Genomic DNA, 18277 nt, shown 5'->3' with positions numbered 1-18277 from the left:
TCTGTGGAGTCAAAACAAGACAGGGACTTTGATCTCTCTTCGGCAGTTGGCAGAATGATCAATTCCAAGCAGAGGCCAAATCAACTTTTGCAGACTAATCTCTCAGCCTCCCCATGGTCAGGGACAGCCACTTCTGGAAGCTTCACATCTAATTCAGGCTGCAAAATACAGCTTGAATTCCTATTTCTGTCACCCACTAAATCCATTCAATTGCCTTTCCTTTTCTTAACTTTGAAATAGCTTCAATTACCCGGCATACAATAGTCACCTGGGTTTAATCTTTTTTTTTTCCTTTTTTGAGGGGAACTCATTTTAGCTAAGCAATTACAAACAATGGCTTGATTATACTTCTAAATTCTTTTGACACAAGCAACTGCTTCTTTTCCAAAGCATGCACTGAGCTATTGGAATATTATAATACTTCCCTCCCCCAGCAGTTTTGCCTGGATCTCACCCACTGAAGAAACCAACTGTAAATATTTGACATTCCTTGTACCTCTGGTAGTCCGCACTATTTAGCCTTCTGGGCTCTCAAGAGAAAATGGAAAGAAAAGCCTGGGGTATGTCCTAGGCCCTGAAACTTTGCTTCTTTATAAATAGTCACCCATTGGGGCACCTGGGTGGCTCAGTCAGTTAAACATCTGATTTTGGTTAAGCATCTAACTTTGGCTCAAGTCATGATCTCATAGTTCGTGAGTTCAAGCCCCACATTTGGCTCTCCATTGATAGCACAGAGCCTGCTTCAGATTCTCTCTCTCCCTGTCCTTCCCCTGTTTGCGTTCTCTCTCCTTCTCTCAAAAAGAATCAAACATTTAAAAAAGTAATAAAAAAAATTGGGGCACCTGGGTAGCTCAGTCGGTTAAGCGACGGACTTCAGCTCAGGTCATGATCTCATGGTTTGTGGGTTCGAGCCCTGTATTGGGCTCTGCGTTGATGACTCAGAGCCTGGAGCCTGCTCCAGATTCTGTGTCTCCCTCTCTCTCTCTGCCCATCCCTTGCTTGCGCTCTGTCTCTCTCTCTCTCAAAAATAAACATTAAAAAAATTTTTTTAAATAGTAAAAAATAGAAAATTTTTCATAAAAAATAAAATAACATTCATTCCTTGACAGATGCATGTTAGGATGTCGCCATAGTTTAGGTTTCTAATAAAGCTTTTTGTGGGTGTTTAGTAAAATATATATTCACAAAATTTACCCCTTGAACCATTTTTAAGCATACAATTCTGTGGCATCACATACATTCACAATGTCCTGTAATCTTCAGCACGATCCATTTTCGGGTCTTTTTCATCATCTCAAACAGAAGCTCTGTACCCATTCGATAGTAGTAGTTTCACATTCTCCCCTCCTCCAGCCTGTGGTAACCACTAACCTATTTTCTGACACTATGAATCTGACTATTCTAAGTAGCTCATATAAGTAGAATCAGATAATATTTGTCCTTTGGTTTCTGACTTAATTCACTTAGCGTAACGTCGTCAAGACTCATCCATATGGTAGCACATATTAGACGTTCATCCTTTTTGTAGATCCCGTGGTGTGTATATATGCCCCATGTTATCCAGTGCATCTGTTGGTAGACACCTGGGCTATTTCCATGTTTTGCCTAGTGTCTAATAAAGTTTAACATAATAAATACATGGGATCTGGCTCCTCTGTGGCCTATGACCAATGTACCAACTACCTCTTACATTTCGTTCTCTAGGAATAAGACATCAGGACACCTGGGTGGCTCAGTCCATCAGTTGTCCACCTTGGGCTCAGTTCACGATCCTTGTGGTTCATGAGTTTGAGTCCTGTATCAGGCTGTCTAGGGTCAGCATGGAGCCCATTTTGGATCCTTGTCCCCAAATCTCTCTCTGCTCCTTCCCTTCTCAGGCCCACTCTCTCTCTCTCAAAAATAAATATTCCAAAAAATAGAAATAGAATATAAATTAGAGCAACACCAGGGCTCTGCAGGTACAGCGAGGGCTGGAGACAGTGAAGGACGAGGATCCTGGTCACTATGGACCTTGGCAGAGCTACACCTGAGGGTCTGGCTGGACGGAGATAGCACACTGGGTGGATGGGAATGCATAAGACGGGGGTTCTGATTCTGTAATAAAAGAGAACTTTCATCCATCCATTCATTCATTCCGTTCAGTAAGCCCGTTCATTCTATCATTTCCCCACTTGTTCATTCTAATATTATTTAACACAGTGCTGATCTCCGATTGCCCTGAGCTTCCAACCATTACAGAGAGACCCATAAATCAACACTGACAAAGCCCAGTGCTCAGGACTTTGGGCGAAGAAGAATGTCATGCTGTGGGAACTCAGAGAGGCACCTCTCCTGTCCCTGGGAGCCCAGAAAGGCTACATAAAGGATGTCACGCCTGTGCCAAGCCATTAGGGAAGGGAAGAAGTTAGCCAGTTGGAGCGGAGGACAGAAGGGCTGAACCAGGCCTAGGGAGGGCCACCCAAGGGCCCAGAGATGAAAGGGAGGAACCGCAGTGGGCTTACGTGTGTGACCTGTGATTTGAGGCAGGGGTGCAGAGATATGTAAGAGGCAGAAGTGGTGAAGCCACAAATGTGGGCAGGGATCATTTAGAGAGGGGAACACATGTGGTGTTTGGACTTAATCCTGGAGCAAAAGAGAAGTTCCGAGGGCTTTGAAGCAGGGGAAGAAAGCAGATCCTGTTCTGCCCTTGAAGGAGGAGGCATCCAGCTGAAAATCCCAAGAGCCAACATCTACTGAGCACTTTCGGAGGACTGGGCATTGCTCTGGTGCCTCATGCTTATCTCCATTAACCCTCACAACCGCTGACCAGGATGAGTGACGAGACCAAGACAGAAGCTTCCCAAGGCCTCCAGGTGTGGGTAGCAGGATGTAGATCCAACTCATGAGGGAGCATAAGGCAGGCTGAGGGCAAAGTACAAGCCCAGGCGGCACGTGTGACATCCCTCAGGCACTCCCAGGTGCCCAAGAACAGGTGAAAGGAAAGAAAACAAATGGTTACCTGATAGAGATCACGGTCACACTGGACAGGCGTCTCCATCAGTTTACAAGTACCTTAGTAAATTACAAGAAAAAGGCAATCTTATCAATAGCCGAATCTCCAGAAACCCTCAGACTCCGTTTCCTGGAGCCCCAACATCACCTTCCCCTCCATCATGATGTGGGGAACAAAGGCAAGAAGGAAACGGCAAGTAAGATTAAATTTCCTTATAACCTACAGCCCACTGACAAGTACTTGGGGCAAATACAGAGGACATTTCTCCAGGAAGCCCCTCCTGTCTTAATGTTAATGCTTTGCTAGAGGGAAAACAACCATAGCTTGACAATAGCTAGGCCTCCAGTATCCTGTGACTCTTCTTCAGCATAGGAAAATCTCTTTGGAAACTTCCCTTTTGCCTTTACCTCCCCAACTCCAGAGTACATAGCCAGTCTTTCCTCACAACCCCAGTGCAGCTCTTTCTGCCCAAGGGTCCTGTCCCTGTGCTTTAATAAAACCACCTTGTTGCACCAAAGACATTCTCAAGGATTCTTTCTTGGCTCTCAGCTCCAAGCCCCACCATCACCCCAAAACGTCATCATAACCATCGCCGCTGCTCTTCAGTGTGGTCTGAGGAGCAGAATCAATTGCATCTCCCAGGAGCTTGCTGGAAATGCAGACCCTTGGTCCCAAACCTTCTGGAACAGAATCTGCATTTTAACAGGATCCCGGAGTGATTCCTGAGCACCCAGAAGGTAGAGAAGCTCTAAGGTGATTCCCAGGACTAGCTGCACCAGATACTCTCCTGAGTGGTGCCCCAGGCCATACTCCTGGATGAACCACCGCAGAATTTCTGGGGCTGCCACTCAGGCATCAGGATTTTTCAAAGTTCCCCCCAAGTCCTTGCATGATGCGCCCCCCTTTCTAGGGAGGGCAGGCTGACTCATGCAGGAAGGAAGGGGGAAGGGAACCAGGGGGACATGGGGTAGGGGTGGGGGGTGAACAGGGGGTCCCCCCAGCCCCTCCCCTTCACCCCAGTCCCCATCGGAGGCTCTTCAGCTTTAAGAACTGGAGCTGGCTGCCAGCCCGGGAGGCCCCAGGAGGCCCTGACGTCCTGCGTGCAGACCATGTGGGCTCCAGGGGCGGTGACAGTCCGAGGGAGGCTGGCCTGGCCTTGCAGACCCGAGCCCTGCAGGCCAGCCGGAGCCCCGCAGGCGGGCCCCAGCGCGGTGGCACGGGCAAGCCGAAGAAAGGGGACCTTTATGCCGTTTTGGGGGAAGCACACATTCTGCGAGGCCGTGGAAACAAAGAGAGGAACTGTTTGTAGCCCTAGTCCAGACGTCCTGGACAAACAGTAAGTCAGGAGGGCACGGAACACCGCAGGCCCCTCCCCTGCCCCAGGACACCCCCCCACACACACCCCGCAGGCCCCTCCCCTGCCACAGGACACCACACACACACACACACACACACACACACCCCTTCTGCTGCTAAGGAGCACTAGGGCCAAGCCAGTGAGCAGGACAGAAAATTCCCTGAAATTCTTTGTGGGGGGGTGGGGAGGGGTCTGAATTTCAGGGCTCAGTTCAGGTCAGGTAGCACCTGATGACTGCCAACACCTCAGCTGTGGGTGCTGTTTCTGCACTGTGTCCCCACCTCCTGCGGGGGCCTTTACGTCCCTATTTGTATCGGGAGAAGGCCAAGATCCCACCAAAGCAGAGAAAGTGAAATTGAAACCTGTCAGTTTAACCATCAGTCTTTGGGCCACGAGCCTGCCTGGGACAAGGCAATGGAGCTAATGGCTAAAACGGAGCGAATTTGCTCAGAAAGGATAGAAGTGTATTATTTTCTTTGTTCTAAGTGTATTATTTTCTTTGTTCGGAGGTAGATGGTCAGTCCAGGATGGGTAAACACGTGGCTGTGGGGGCTGCAACAGAAGCGGGACAGTTGCCATCCCAAGTTTCCTGGGCACCTGCAGGATGTAGGCAGGGACCTTTGAGGAGGGAAAAGTGAAAGGGAGGCAGGAGTCAGGACATGACCTCCACCTTGGATGCTGGCTGAGCTCTGTAAATCGTATACAGGACTGTCTCCAGGCCTTCAGTCTGCTTGACTCAGTCTCCACTGGACAGGGAGGAGGGGTGGGGGTAGGGGCAGGACCAGCTGGCACAGATTGCTACAGTGGCATGCCCTTGACCCAAACGCTAAAAGGCAAAGCCTTGTGACTTTTGGGTGTCTCTTCTCTCATGCTATCTGTGCTTCTCTGCCTCCGTCCTTCATTACAGGCAATTGAGAGCTAACTATAATCCACCTTAACTTCCTGAGAAGGCATGCAAAATGCGTTGGGAGCGGGTAGAGGGTTGAGATTATGTTGGCAGAGAGAAGGTTGGCATTGATTGGCACGCAGAGGAGGGAAGCTACTTTGTGTCTTCAAGATAACTGGGTACAAGCTAAAAGGAAGGGAAGGGGAGGTCCAAGGGTAGGGAGCAAAGAGAAAGCTAGCTTTACTGGTGGGTAGAGTGGAAATGAGGAAAAAGGAAGAGGAAGGTGGCATGGGGTAAGCAGGGCGGGGTGGGGTGGGGTTTGAGGAGAGAAAGCCAAATGGTGGTTTGTCCATAATAACGATGAAGCATCTTTAAGAGCCAGATGTGACTTCTGGCTGCGGGGGGGCTAGATCCCAGAGATCAACTGCTGGTCCCTAACATGTTTTATTCATTAATCTGAGCATCCTTGGGAAGTGGGGAGATTTCATGTGTGATTCTGAAAGATCTGCACACACACAGGCTTAATTAAAAACCTGCCTGTTCACCAAAGTCCCCACTCACACTGCAAGCATTCTGCCTCCCCCCGCCCCCCACTCCCAAACTTCAGTATTCTCTTCTGTTGAGCGTGTGTGTGTGTGTGTGTGTGTGTGTGTGTGTGTGTGCAGGTGCACGTACATGCGTGAGGCTGTGTGCAGACACTAGGCACACAGGTATGCTGTCTTTCAATTAATTTCAATTAATCTTTCCCCTTTCCAGCTGAGGATAGCAGAAACAAAAACCAAGCGTACCCCGCTCCTTACAGACAGACTCCATGGCCTTTCCAGGCCATCTGCCAAATTGCGAGATGGTATTTGCATTTAAAAAAAATTTTTTAAGTGCATTTTCTTGTTTTGGTTTAAGTATTTCCCAGCCTGCCTTAAGGTAATATTTTATGGATGCCACACTTTCTAGCTTTTAAAGCATTTCATCAACATGCATGAATTCATTTTCTCCTTCCAGCAGTTCTGTGAGGTCGATAGTTGGGGTCCCCTTCCTGTGCTCTCTTGGAGAAAACCGACAGTAGAGAAACTAAATGCTTTGGTCCTGCAGCAGTTTTGAAGAAAAGTTAATAAAAGTAAGCTGTATCCTTTAGATGGCATGGAATTAGAAAAAGCTAGGCTTGGAAAAGCACGACGACCATGGGTATGATGTCCGTCCAGAGTACTTGTTTGACTACTGGGTAGGCCACTCAGTAGCTGTGAACCTTTAGACAAAGTCCTGAGTCTCCCTGGGGACGACAGCCCTTATCTAGGAAGTGTCGTGTGGATTGAAGGAGATATCATATGCAAAATGTTTAGAACAATTCCTGGCACGCTGTAAGTTTCCAATCAATATTACTATCAGTACTAAAATTATTTTTATTTGCACCTTTGGGATAGGCTAAGTTGTAACAAAAGGACCCCAAAATACATTTGCTCAGAAAGGATAGAAGTGTATTATTTTCTTTCACCTACTAGCTCGGAGGTAGATGGTCAGTCCAGGACAGGTAAACATGTCTGCTCCACAGGGTCATTCAGGAACTCAGGTTCCTTGTGTTGTGTTTCTTCCCATCTCCTGGGGTGTCCCCCTCTTCTGCCCAGTTACAGCTGCCCAACATTGCATCTACCTTCAACTCCCGCCTGCAGGCAAACAGCCCCCTTCCAAATGCTGTAACTCAGAGGCTATTCATGCTCTTTCAGTCATATCCCTCACTGACCAGAACTTGGGCACACTTAGCTGCAGGTGAGTCTGGGAAATGTAGTCTCCAGCTGGATCAGCTAAATACACCCAACTAAAACTTAGGAATTCTCATACTAAAAGGAAGAAAGGGAGAGTGGAAATTGGGAACAGTGCATGGCCACTGGGCCATGTTGCCACACATGCGCACTCTGGACTTGAATCTGAAGTTGCTAGTGCCTGCTCCTTCTGCCAGTTTCTTAGCCCAGCCGAGCTCTACTTCCTACTGGATGCCTGATTTACTCGTGGATTCTTCTTTAGAAAAATCCAGGGACAACTCTTGGCTCCATGTTTCAGATAAATACCTCTGGTGGCCGCATGGTTATCTTCTGCTGGCTGGTCAGACTGCCTGTCCACAGAGAATGGGCAGCCTGTCCCTTTACTGCCCAAACCTTCTAGGAAGAGTGGCATGGACTCTGTTTGTTTGTTTATTTTCTTCAGGGTCTTCTAACAACTTCCACAACGTGCAATGCAAATTCCATACTCTGTTGTCCCCAGAGAGTCACTCTTCCTTGTGATCTTGAGTCTGGCCTGGCTGATTAATGAAGGGTCCCTGTGTCCTTCCATTCCCCCAGAGTTCATTCTTACATGCCTTGAAGAGGGAGCTTTCTCCCCATCTCATCAAGGACTACCTGTGAGCCCACAGGGCTGCAAGAAAGAAATCAAGCCACGTGTTTGGTGGGTGGATGGGCGGCCATGTGGTCCTGCAGCTCTGTAGTCTTAAAGTTCAACTTCAGTGATGCATACTTTCCTGAAAGCACTAGGTTAAGTAACAGCCTGACTCAAGGAATGGAAGTGTGGATCACTATTCCGTTCTCATTATTGCAAGTCACTGATTGGTTGGGTCAAAGAAGGGCATACCAATAATCTAGTGGGAGCTTACTCCAGGGACAGAGAAGGTACTTTGAGGTATATTGCCTAACAGATGAAGAAGGAAATTTGTATTTGTTGAGGGCCTACTGTGTGCTGAGCACCTGCTCAAGGCAGCAGTCAGACTAACAAAACATGTGCCTGATGGAGTTTACAACCTAGCACGAGTACTTTGCGTTAACCATCTCATTTAATCCTTATGAATACTGCAAAGCATGTATTTTTCGTATTTTATAGACCAAAAATTCAAGTTCAGAGGGGGAATTAGTAAGGATATGTTTAAATCCACATCTACCTGATTCTAAAACTCTTGCTCTTTCCATTATTATTTCATCTGCCTGCAGACACTTTTTGTTGAAGAGGGAATCTAGCCAGGAGAGACCCGGCCCCCTGTGCTAAACCCCTGGAATGGTGACTATTATTAACTCGGGGGATGGCTTCACTTGACTGTGGTGGTTGGACTTTTGCTCTAACCTGCATCTCTCTCTAATCACCCTTGCCCAATGATCCTTCTGTGTGCATCCCCCCAGTGGAACCCCACTTCTGGAACAGTTCTGCCCTGATCCTTCCTTGGGCTCTGACTACAGCTGGAGGAATTGTCTGCCAAGTCTCTCTGGATCATTACAGTCCTGGGTTCCCAAGGCTGCCTGGAAACCCTCCCAGATATCCCAAGACCCACCCCTGTCTCCTTATTCTTGGTGTCTCCTCCTGACTGTTTATCCACCCTGTTTAAACTTCCATTTCATTGTCTGTCACCGTCATTGACAGAGAAGCCATCCTGTCTGTTGATAAAATGGAACAAAGTTTAAGTCCCCAAGAAATTCTCAAGGTCATGCCGAGCAAGCCCCCCAGCATATCTTCTACTCTGCTCCTCCACTCCTCCCATGCCAGGGAAGGAGTGTGCTCCCGCCCGCGGCCAACCTTCTCCTTGTGCTCCTGACACCCTCCCGTCACCCCTGGAACCTTCCTGCAGTCATTCCGTTCTCTTGTTCATGTTTTCGGCCTCTAACCACCAACGTTTCTCATCACTACCTGAACTTGTTCAATCTTTCCAATTTGAATAGTACCCCATTCTTGATCCCATATTTCTGTCTAACTTCTCCCTTCAATTTTCTTTCTCCTGTCACAGCCAGGCTTCTTGAAAGAATCGTCTACACTGGCTGTTGACACTGGCCACCTGCCCGTTCAGTCCCCCATCACCCATCTGGTGTATGTTCCCATGATCAGATACCCAGACTAACGTCGTGAAAGACAGCCATTCTCAAGGTCTAGTTGGTGGTTTCCTTCCCTAATGTGACTCCATCTTTTGAGGGCATTGGAATCATTACACAACCACATACTTTGAGCCTTTCTCCCCAGGTGGCTTTGCTCTCTAGGTTTCCACCCTACATTGCTGGACATTTTTTCCCTATCTCCTTATGCAGATCTCCAGTTCTTCTCACTCCCTGAATGTCCCCCAGGGTCTGTGTCCCATCCACTACTCGGCTCACCCTCTCCCTTGGTGTCCTCAACCATATGTGAACTAACACCTCCCCCCCCCCCCCCCGCCTACATCTGGTCCTGAATGTCCAGCCTCTCATGGACTACTGCTTCTTCCTGTCCCCAGTCTCCTCCCACTTAGCATTCTAAAGCCAGACTCCTCATCAGGCTCTTCCAAGACTTACCCCTCTTCTTATGCCCCTCATTTCCAGGATTGGTACTGTTACCCAGTTGCCCATGTCAGAACAAAGAAATCTAGTAAGTATCTTGGATCCATCCTTCTCATGGCATCTTTGCTTGCAATCGGGTATCATGTTCTGGTGAGTCTAGCTCTTCCAACTCCTGAATCTCCACTCCCCTCATTCCCCTGCCACTGGGGCAAGCCCTCATTGCTTCTCACACAGCTGTGGCAGAGGCCCTTGGGAGACCGCCTCTATTTCCATCCTCCACTGGAGCACTGCCACGGTCACCCCTCTGATGCTGTTAGCTCAGGGCATCCTCCTGCTCTTCAGTGCTCCCAAAGAGTTTGGATAAAGCTCACACTCCTTCAGTGACTCACATAACCCTTCCTGGTCAATTCCAAGTCTACCTCCCCAGCCCCTCTCCATCTTTACTCCAGCCGTGCCCACCACTCGGGGTGATGCAGGTCCATGCCTCGGGACATGCCTTCACCCTCTACCTTCCTCCTGGGACTGATCTCAAAACTGTCAAATGTCTGTCAAAACTCAGCTCAGGCAGCAGCATCTCACAGACCATGTCTGCCTGGCCCTCCCATTGGAATTTCCCACTTCAGTTTCCCCATCAGCAGCTCCAGGGCCGAAGCACAGAAGCTCATTGCTGGCACCCAGAAGGTGCTCTACAAATGGTAAAGGAATGGACTTTTTTCAGAAACTTTTAATTCTCACTCAGGAAGCCTGAGGCATCAAGTTAAGGTCCATTGTGAAAACTCTTCAGGGTATATCCGATTTTTTAATGGAAGCATGGTTTGGTCTTGACAATCACACATTTAGAAGCTGCATAGCCAGTCAGCTGAGGGTAAGGCAGTTAGTGGGTCCCAATTCACTCCCAAGGAGCTAAGCAAAAGGAAGCACCGGGCCCTCCTCCCCGCTGCCTCTTTTCTTCCAGCTGTCAGCATCCACCATATTTTTGCATATGCCCTGGGGTCCTTTATTCTCTAGGGTTTCTGAATTCATTATATTACTGCATTAGGCCCAGGAGGTTGACACTTCAGCGCGGATTTAAGGCTTCAGAGAGGAAATAGGGTCTCTGTGGAGGTAGCTGCCTGTTAATTCATGGTGGGTTGGACTTTTGTGAACAGAGACTTTCCTCAGCCAGGAGCACCAAAGGTTTGGAGGACGCTTTGGGGGAAGGTGATGTTGCCCTGGCCAGGGACAGCATAGTGCTGTTTGTATCTCACCCTGGTTCTCCAGGTGAACAAAAGCAAATCTTCCCGTTTTACAAACGTTTTCACTGTTTGTTATGATGGGATTTTACCTACTGCGCTTGAAATTTTCTTGCTACCAAATCTGTTCTCTGAAGCAGCTGAGATTCTATCTCTAGTCTTTGGTAATCACCTCAGCATTTCAAATAAGGCACCGGCTGGCTAGCCAGCCATGTGGACCGAGGCGGGCCAATGGCACAGACCATGAGAGCCAGAGATGTCAGGGCCGCGTCCCTGTCACCAGGTAAGACCTCTACTTCTGAGGCTCCGCTGAGTCTGGGCTCCACATGGCTGAGGAGATCGGTGGGATCTCACAGAATGTGCAAATCAAGACCCTGGGTTTGCCAGTGACAGTCTCAACTCATGACTTAACGCAAGAAAGATGAATTTACTGGCTGGCAAGTCCTAGAGAGAGATCTGTATTTAGAGATGCTTGTTTGTAGGGTGACGGATAGCATCATCAGGATTCGCCTCTCCCTTCACACCCCATGGCTCTGCTTACGCTCGGCTGGCTTCCTTCTCAGGCTCTCTGTGTCCCTCTGTACGGAGAGACAGAAATTGTCCTTGCATCTGGCAATTTCAGGACAAGAAATTCTTCCTTCTCAACAGCTATACATAGTCAAAAGTTAACTCTAATCGCCTACTCTGGGTCATGTGGCTATCTTAGTCTGCTTGGGCTGCTAAAACAAAAATACCATAGACTAGGGGACTTAACACACATTTATTTCTCACCATTCTGGAGACAGGGAAGTTCCAGATCAAGGTGTGAGCAGATCTGGTGTCTGGATAGAGCCCACCTCCCAGCTTACAGACAGCTGTCTTCTCACTGCAGCCTCACGAGGCAGAGGGGCAAGGCAACTCCGTGAGGTCTTTTCTGTAAGGGCTCTAACCCCATTCACGAGGATTCTACCCTCATGACCAAATCACATCCCAGGGGCCCATCTCTTAATACCATCACATTGGGGGTTAGGATTCCAATATATGAGTTTTGGGGACAGAGAAACAGTCCAGTGCAGTGACTGTCCCCAAACCAAACAGTGCAATCTTGGGGCTGGGGTATTTTAATTAGCCACCTGGGTCCGAGATAGTAATTGACAGCCTACCAGGAGAGGGACAGTCTTAAAAATGTCTGGGCATTTATGGGTTTCTTAGGGCTGCACAGCAAATTACCACAACTTGGTGGCTAAAAACAACAGACATTTATTATCTCATGGTTCTGGAGGGCAGAAGTTTGGAAGCGAGGTGTCAGCAGGGCCATGGTCCCTGCAAAGGCTCTGGGGAATCATCTTTCCTTGCCTGGCCCAGCTCCTTTGGCCCCAGGAAGTTCCCAGTGTTCCTTGGCTTATGGCTGTATCACTCCACTCTCTGCCTCAACTGTCACATGACTGCTCTTTCCATGTTTCTCCTGTTCTGTCGGTGTCTTATCCTCCGAGAGTGACACTTGTCATTGAGTTCAGGGCCCACTGGATTAATCCACAATGATCTCATCTCGAGATCCTTCACCTAATTACATCTGCAAAGACCCTTTCCCCAAATAAGATCACATTCACAGTTACTGGGGGTTAGAACTTAGATATACCTTTGCAGGGAGGGAGCATAACTCAACTAATTATAGGGCAGAAAGAAAGTGATAGTCACTACACTGTCCCCCTTGACTGCCTAGCATAGAAATGATTTCAGAAATGCGCCACCATACAAGCATTGTTTCCCTGTACAAATAATTTCAGAAATGCCCCCCCCCCCAATATGGCATGAGCCACCCATGTGCCAGCCAAGCTGGTAGATGTGCATTCTTCTTGGTTGGATCTGCATGTTACTCCTTTTTTTTTTTTTAATGTTTTTTATTTGTTTTTGAGAGACAGCACGAGCAGGGGAGGGTCAGAGAGAGAGGGAGACACAGAATCCAAAGACAGGCTCCAGGCTCTGAGCTAGCTGTCAGCACAGAGCCCGATGTGGGGCTCGAACCCATAAACCGTGAGATCATGACCTGAGCCGAAGCCTGACACTTAACCGACTGAGCTCCCCAGGCGCCCCTGCATGTTGCTCTTAATAATCTGTCAGTTATTAAGAGTAAATGGTCAGGTTAAACACCCGAACATTTAAAGGTTGAGAAAAAAAATTAAGATACTTGGAATAAAAACAACTTCTATTTATTAAAGGGAATAGGGGAAACCCCACACCCGTCCAACGTTCTACCGAAGAGGATTGGCAAGAAGCCACTTCGTGTCTACTGGAAGACAGGAGTTTCTCAATCATCCAGGGGTTCCTGGGGTTCTGCTCTCTGGAAGACCCTCCCTTGCTCTTCACGCCCCATGAGTGGCATCAGAGAGAATGCGCCTTCTGGAAACGGTATCCCCTAGCAGTCCTCCTGGATGAGGACCTGGGGACAGTGGCCTGGGGCTGGCCCCAGCAGTTGAGCAATCTCACGCTGTGGTTTGCTAGGCTGGGGTGTCTCCGGCAGTATGACTCTTTAAACTTGGAGACAGTTGCTGGGCAGTTCTCTGATAATTCCATGAGCTGACAACCAACGCTGGAGCCCAGTCAAGTCATGCTCTGGAATCTGGACCCTGTCCTCACCATGGCTGCCTGCTAGCAGGCATCTCTGTGCCCTTCCCTCCCCCAGCTTTCACACAGACGTACAGCCACTTGGCCTCTGCCCTGGACACACGGAGTAGTGGAGGAGGGACAGGGCTAATTTGGCCACTTGCCCTCAAGCTCTTTCCCAGTGGACTGTTATCAACCGTGGGGGGGATAGCCACTTTGGCCAGGCAGGGAGGGCCCGGCAAGAGCTGCTGGAGGGAAAGGAGCCCTCTCCAGTGTTCCTCTCTTATCTTCCACTGTGTTTTTCTTCTCTTGGCCTGTGTTTGCACCAACATTAGCCTTGGGCAGGGATTTGACATTTGCGATCCCGAAAGATAATTTTCTGGCTCTTAGCTCAGTTGAATTACTGGCCACAGGCAGAAGGAGGATCTTGTGGTTCTGTTTTCCCATTTCCCTGCTTTCAAAAAGGCCAGCTGAGATTCAAGTATGTCTTTTGTTCTAGAACCTTGCTAAAGACTGAAGAAGTAGCCAATACAGCCCGTATCCTGGCTTTTTAAAAAATATGTTCTTTAAATTTCCAGCCTCACCAGGCATGTGGTTTGACTCCCCAGATCCAACAGGAGAGCGTTTAGCAGCTTCTCTCCATTTAGCAGATGTTGCTTATTTCCTGGGCAGGGAGGGGGAGTCCACACGGCCCTGCTCCCCACCCCAACACCGCCAATTCCACACATTAGGGCTTCTCACTTGCAAACCCCTGCTCCTGATGCAAAATCCTATGCTACGCAGCACACTTTTGATTGCAACTAGATCTGCAGCTGTCTACATAAATGAGCATCAGGAATGGCTGAATCAAGATACTTGCATGACAGGATGAGGGCTTTGTCTCTCTCTTAACCCTCTCTCTACCCCTCTGACTCTCCATTCCTCCTTTCTGCTTTTTTCTCCACTAGCTTTGTTTTCAGATGGATTTCATGGAGCTCTAGGAGTGCCGTGCATTTACACATAGTCATGTTACTTCTTTCTTGATTGCTCCAACAGAGGGACATGGATGGCTCTGACTGGGCTGGCTTAGGATCTCTGTTCATCCCTGCATTAGCCACCGCGGCCAGACAAGCAGAAGTATCCTGGTTAGCTGTCCTGAGTCACACGCCCACCAGACAGCCCCTCTGGGTTGCAGGGAAAGGTAGTCTCTGAAAGGAAAAAGTGCCTGAGAGGCAAAAATAAATGTGTGGGAGCCTCTGAACAGGTTCTTGATCTGCATTTTCCTGTTGGTCCAGAGCATGGCAGCCTGCCCAGCCTTTGCCTGCACCATCAGGGATCTGACCTTCTCACTGCATCCTTAACCATCGCTGAGAGGCCTTTTATCCTTTATGTTAATTTTTTATTGTAAAATGTATCATACATACATATAAGCCATATGTTCAGCTTAAAGAATAGTAAAACAAACACTCACATCTCCACCTCCCAAGTTAAAAAATAGAACTATGAGTTTCTTAGAAGCTTCTGAATGCCCCTCTCCAGTCAACACTCCTCTCTACCAGAGAGAACCTGTACAGAATTCTGTGTTTATTAGCCATGCTTTTCTTTACAGTTTTATTACACACATACACACACACACTCTCTCTCTCTCTCTTAGATCTCTTGATTTTGAAGAGCATGGATGCCTATTTTAATGCTATATTTAAGAATATAATAAGGGGTGCCTGGGTGGCTTAGTCAGTTAAGCGTCTGAAGCTCAGGTCATGATCTTATGGTTTGTGAGTTCGAGCTCCGGGTCGGGCTCTGTGCTGACAGCTCAGAGCCTGGAGCCTGCTTCAGATTCTGTGTCTCCCTCTCTCTCTGTTCCTGCCCCACTCACGTTCTGTCTGTCTATCTCAAAAATAAGTAAACATTTAAAAAAAAGGATGTAATACATATTCTGTAACTTCTTTCATTAAACATTATATTTCTGAGATTCATTTATATTGATGCAAATCACTATAGTTATTTTCACTGTTACATTTACATACTATTCCACGGTGGGATTATCCCACAGGCCATGTATTTCTTCTGTTCTTTGTGTGTATACCAATGTGTGAAATGCCAGTTTTAAGGGTGCTCCCCCTTCAAGTCTACTGGATAATGCAAATCTCCCCCCTAAAGTGATTATAATAATCTATATTCTCACTAGAAGTCAATAATAATATTTTGGTTGATCTCACGCTTGTAAACATCGTCAGTTGAATGGGTGTGGCCCGTGTCTCATTATGGTTGTAATCTGCATGTGTTTGCTTACCATTGATTGAAAATTCTCTTCATGCTTTTCCTCTGTGGTGCAATGCCTGTTCGTGTCTTTTCTCTATTTTCTAATAGGCCATTGGTAATTTTCCTTGATTTATCAGAGCTCTTTATGGCTTTGGAGGGTTACAATCTGGTATCAGTTCTGTACATTCAAGATATTTACTTGCACTTTGGGATTGCCTTTGCATTTTATTTATGGTGACTTGAACAGAAGCTGTTCATTTTCATGCCAAATTTTTCTTGTCTAAGAAATCTTTCCCAAGCTGAGTCATAAAGATATTATTTACTATTATCTTTGAAGAATTTCTTATTTTGTCTTTCATATTTTAAGTATGAAATGTTTCATTTTTAAAGTATTTAATCTACCTGGATTTGATTTTTGTCATTGTTGTAACATGATCGGCTCCCAGGTCTACTTTTTTCCCCCACTCCATCAGAAATCAAGTTTCACGTGTGCATAGTTGTTCTTTTTCCTCCAACCTCTCAAACTTACTGTATTGAATGCCACTTTTTCCCATAATCCATTGCAGAACAATGGTTTATAAATATAATAAAAATCAATTGCTAGAAAAATGAAATTCAAAAAGATACACGAAATAAAGTCCCCAGTTTTTTATTATGAGATCCAACAAATTTTTAAAAAAATTTTTTAGCATTTATTTATTTTTCAGAGACAGAGAGAAACAGAGAATGAGCAGAGGAGAGGCAGAGAAAGAGACACAGAAACTGATGCAGGCTCCAGGCTCTGAGGTGTCAACACAGAGCCTAATGTGAGCTCAGATCTGGGAACTGCGAGATCATGACCTGAGCTGAAGTCGGATGCCTAACCGACTGAGGCACCCAGGCGCCCCTAGATCCAACAAACTTAAACTTACTCTGTCAAGTTGCAATCCAAGTTTCCAGATGCTTACTCTTCATGTCTGTACTGCTCGTGGGCCCATGACAAACAGTTCAGAGATGACAAGCAGTGTTCAGACCGCACGTTGAGTAGCACTGTTTTGTGCTACTGATATGTTGGTTTAGTCCTGCCCTCATATCACCCAGTCTTTTTAAAAAATTATAGTAAGATATACATAACTTAAAATTTACCATTTTAACCATTTAAAAAGAATTTAATTTGAGAGACAGAGAGAGTGTGTGTGCACGTGTGAGCAAGGGAGAAGGGTAAAGGGTGAGAGTCTTAAGCTCCATGCTCAGTGTAGAGCCCAATGTGGGACTCAATCCCATGACCCCCAGGGTCATGACCTGAGCCAAAATCAAGAGTTAGATGCTCAACTGACTGAGCCCCCCGGGTGCCCTCATCTTAACCATTTTTATTTTAAAAATATTTTTATCTATATTTGAGAGAGAGAGAGAAAGAGAGGCATAGAGAGAGGGAGGCAGAGGATCCGAGGCAGGTTCTGTGCTGACAGCACAGAGCCTGATGCGGGGCTTGAACTCACGAACCATGAGATCATGTCCTGAGCTGAAGTCGGAAGCTTAACCAACAGAGACTCGGGCACCCCTTAACCAGTTTTAAATGTACGGTGCAGTGGCATTAAGTGCATTCACTTAACATACAACCATCAACACCACCCATCTCCAGGACTTTTTCAGCGTCCCAAACTGAATCTCTGTCCTCGTTAAACAATGCCTCCCCATTGCCCCCCATCCTAGCCCCGGTAACCACCGGGCTACTCTTGTCTTTATTAATTTGCTATCTCCGGTAACTCAGGAAAATGGAATCATATGGTATCGGCCATTTTGTGACTGGCTTACTTCACAAACATAATGTCGTCAAGGTTCACGCATGTCACAGGGGATTTCAGAACGTCCTTACTTTTTGGAATATTCCATTGTATGTGTCTACCATATTTTGTTTGTCCATTCATCCTTCAGTGGACATGAGGATTGTTTCCACCTATTGTGGAATACTGGAAACAATAATTTTGTGACTATTCCACCTATTGTGGCTGTTTTGAATAGTGTAGGTGTACAAATGTCCAGAGTTTTTGCTCTCCATTCTTTTGGGCATATACCCAGAAGTGTGATTGTAGTTTGCTATTTAATGATTTTGAGTAAATGTTAATACTGTTTCCACAGGCTACACCATTTTGCATTCCCACCAGCCACATACAAGTGTTCCGATTTCTCCACATCCTTGCCAACACTTGTTATTTCTGCTTTTGTGTTGTTTTGTTTTTAATAATAGCCATCTTAACGGGTGTGGTGTGAAGTGGTGTTTTATTGCAGTTTTGCCTTGCTTTTTTGTAATGATTAGTGATGCTGACCATCTCTTCATGTGCCTATTGGTCATTTGTATATATTCTTTGGAGAAATGTCTTTTCAAGTCCTTTCTCATTATTTAACTGAGTTGAGGTTTTTTGTTTTTTAATATACTGTGTTTTTGCTGTTGAGTTGTGGAAGTTCTCTCATTTAATCTTAATTGCTATGGATTTGTAACAAGTCTTGATATCTGGTAGAGGAAATGTACCTTCCTGCCAAATAGACACATACTTGTCTGTTCTTTAAAAATGATTTGACATTTCTTGGCCCTTTGCTCTTCCAAACAAATTTTGGGATCATCTGTTGAGCTTTTTTTTTTTTTTAATCTTGTTCAGATTATGATTGGAATTGCCTAAAACATGTACATCAATTTGAGGCTAATGGATATACTTACAATATTGAGTTCCTGTC

General features: G+C 46.6%; 1 protein-coding gene across 1 annotated transcript in view; it reads left to right on the top strand.

The window, feature by feature from the left end:
• The first annotated feature begins 4126 nt into the window (after positions 1–4126).
• Positions 4127–18277, top strand: part of DGLUCY (D-glutamate cyclase) — a 72985-nt gene continuing 58834 nt past the window's right edge. The window contains exon 1 of the mRNA XM_029952165.1: positions 4127–4328. The gene's annotated coding sequence lies outside the window, so the exon portion shown is untranslated. The remainder of the gene's footprint in view (positions 4329–18277) is intronic.

This window comes from Suricata suricatta, chromosome 9, assembly GCF_006229205.1.
Source record: "Suricata suricatta isolate VVHF042 chromosome 9, meerkat_22Aug2017_6uvM2_HiC, whole genome shotgun sequence".
NCBI lineage: Eukaryota > Metazoa > Chordata > Mammalia > Carnivora > Herpestidae > Suricata > Suricata suricatta.
The sequence above is the reverse complement of the archived record's forward strand: the minus strand, read 5'-3'. Positions and strand labels throughout refer to the sequence as shown.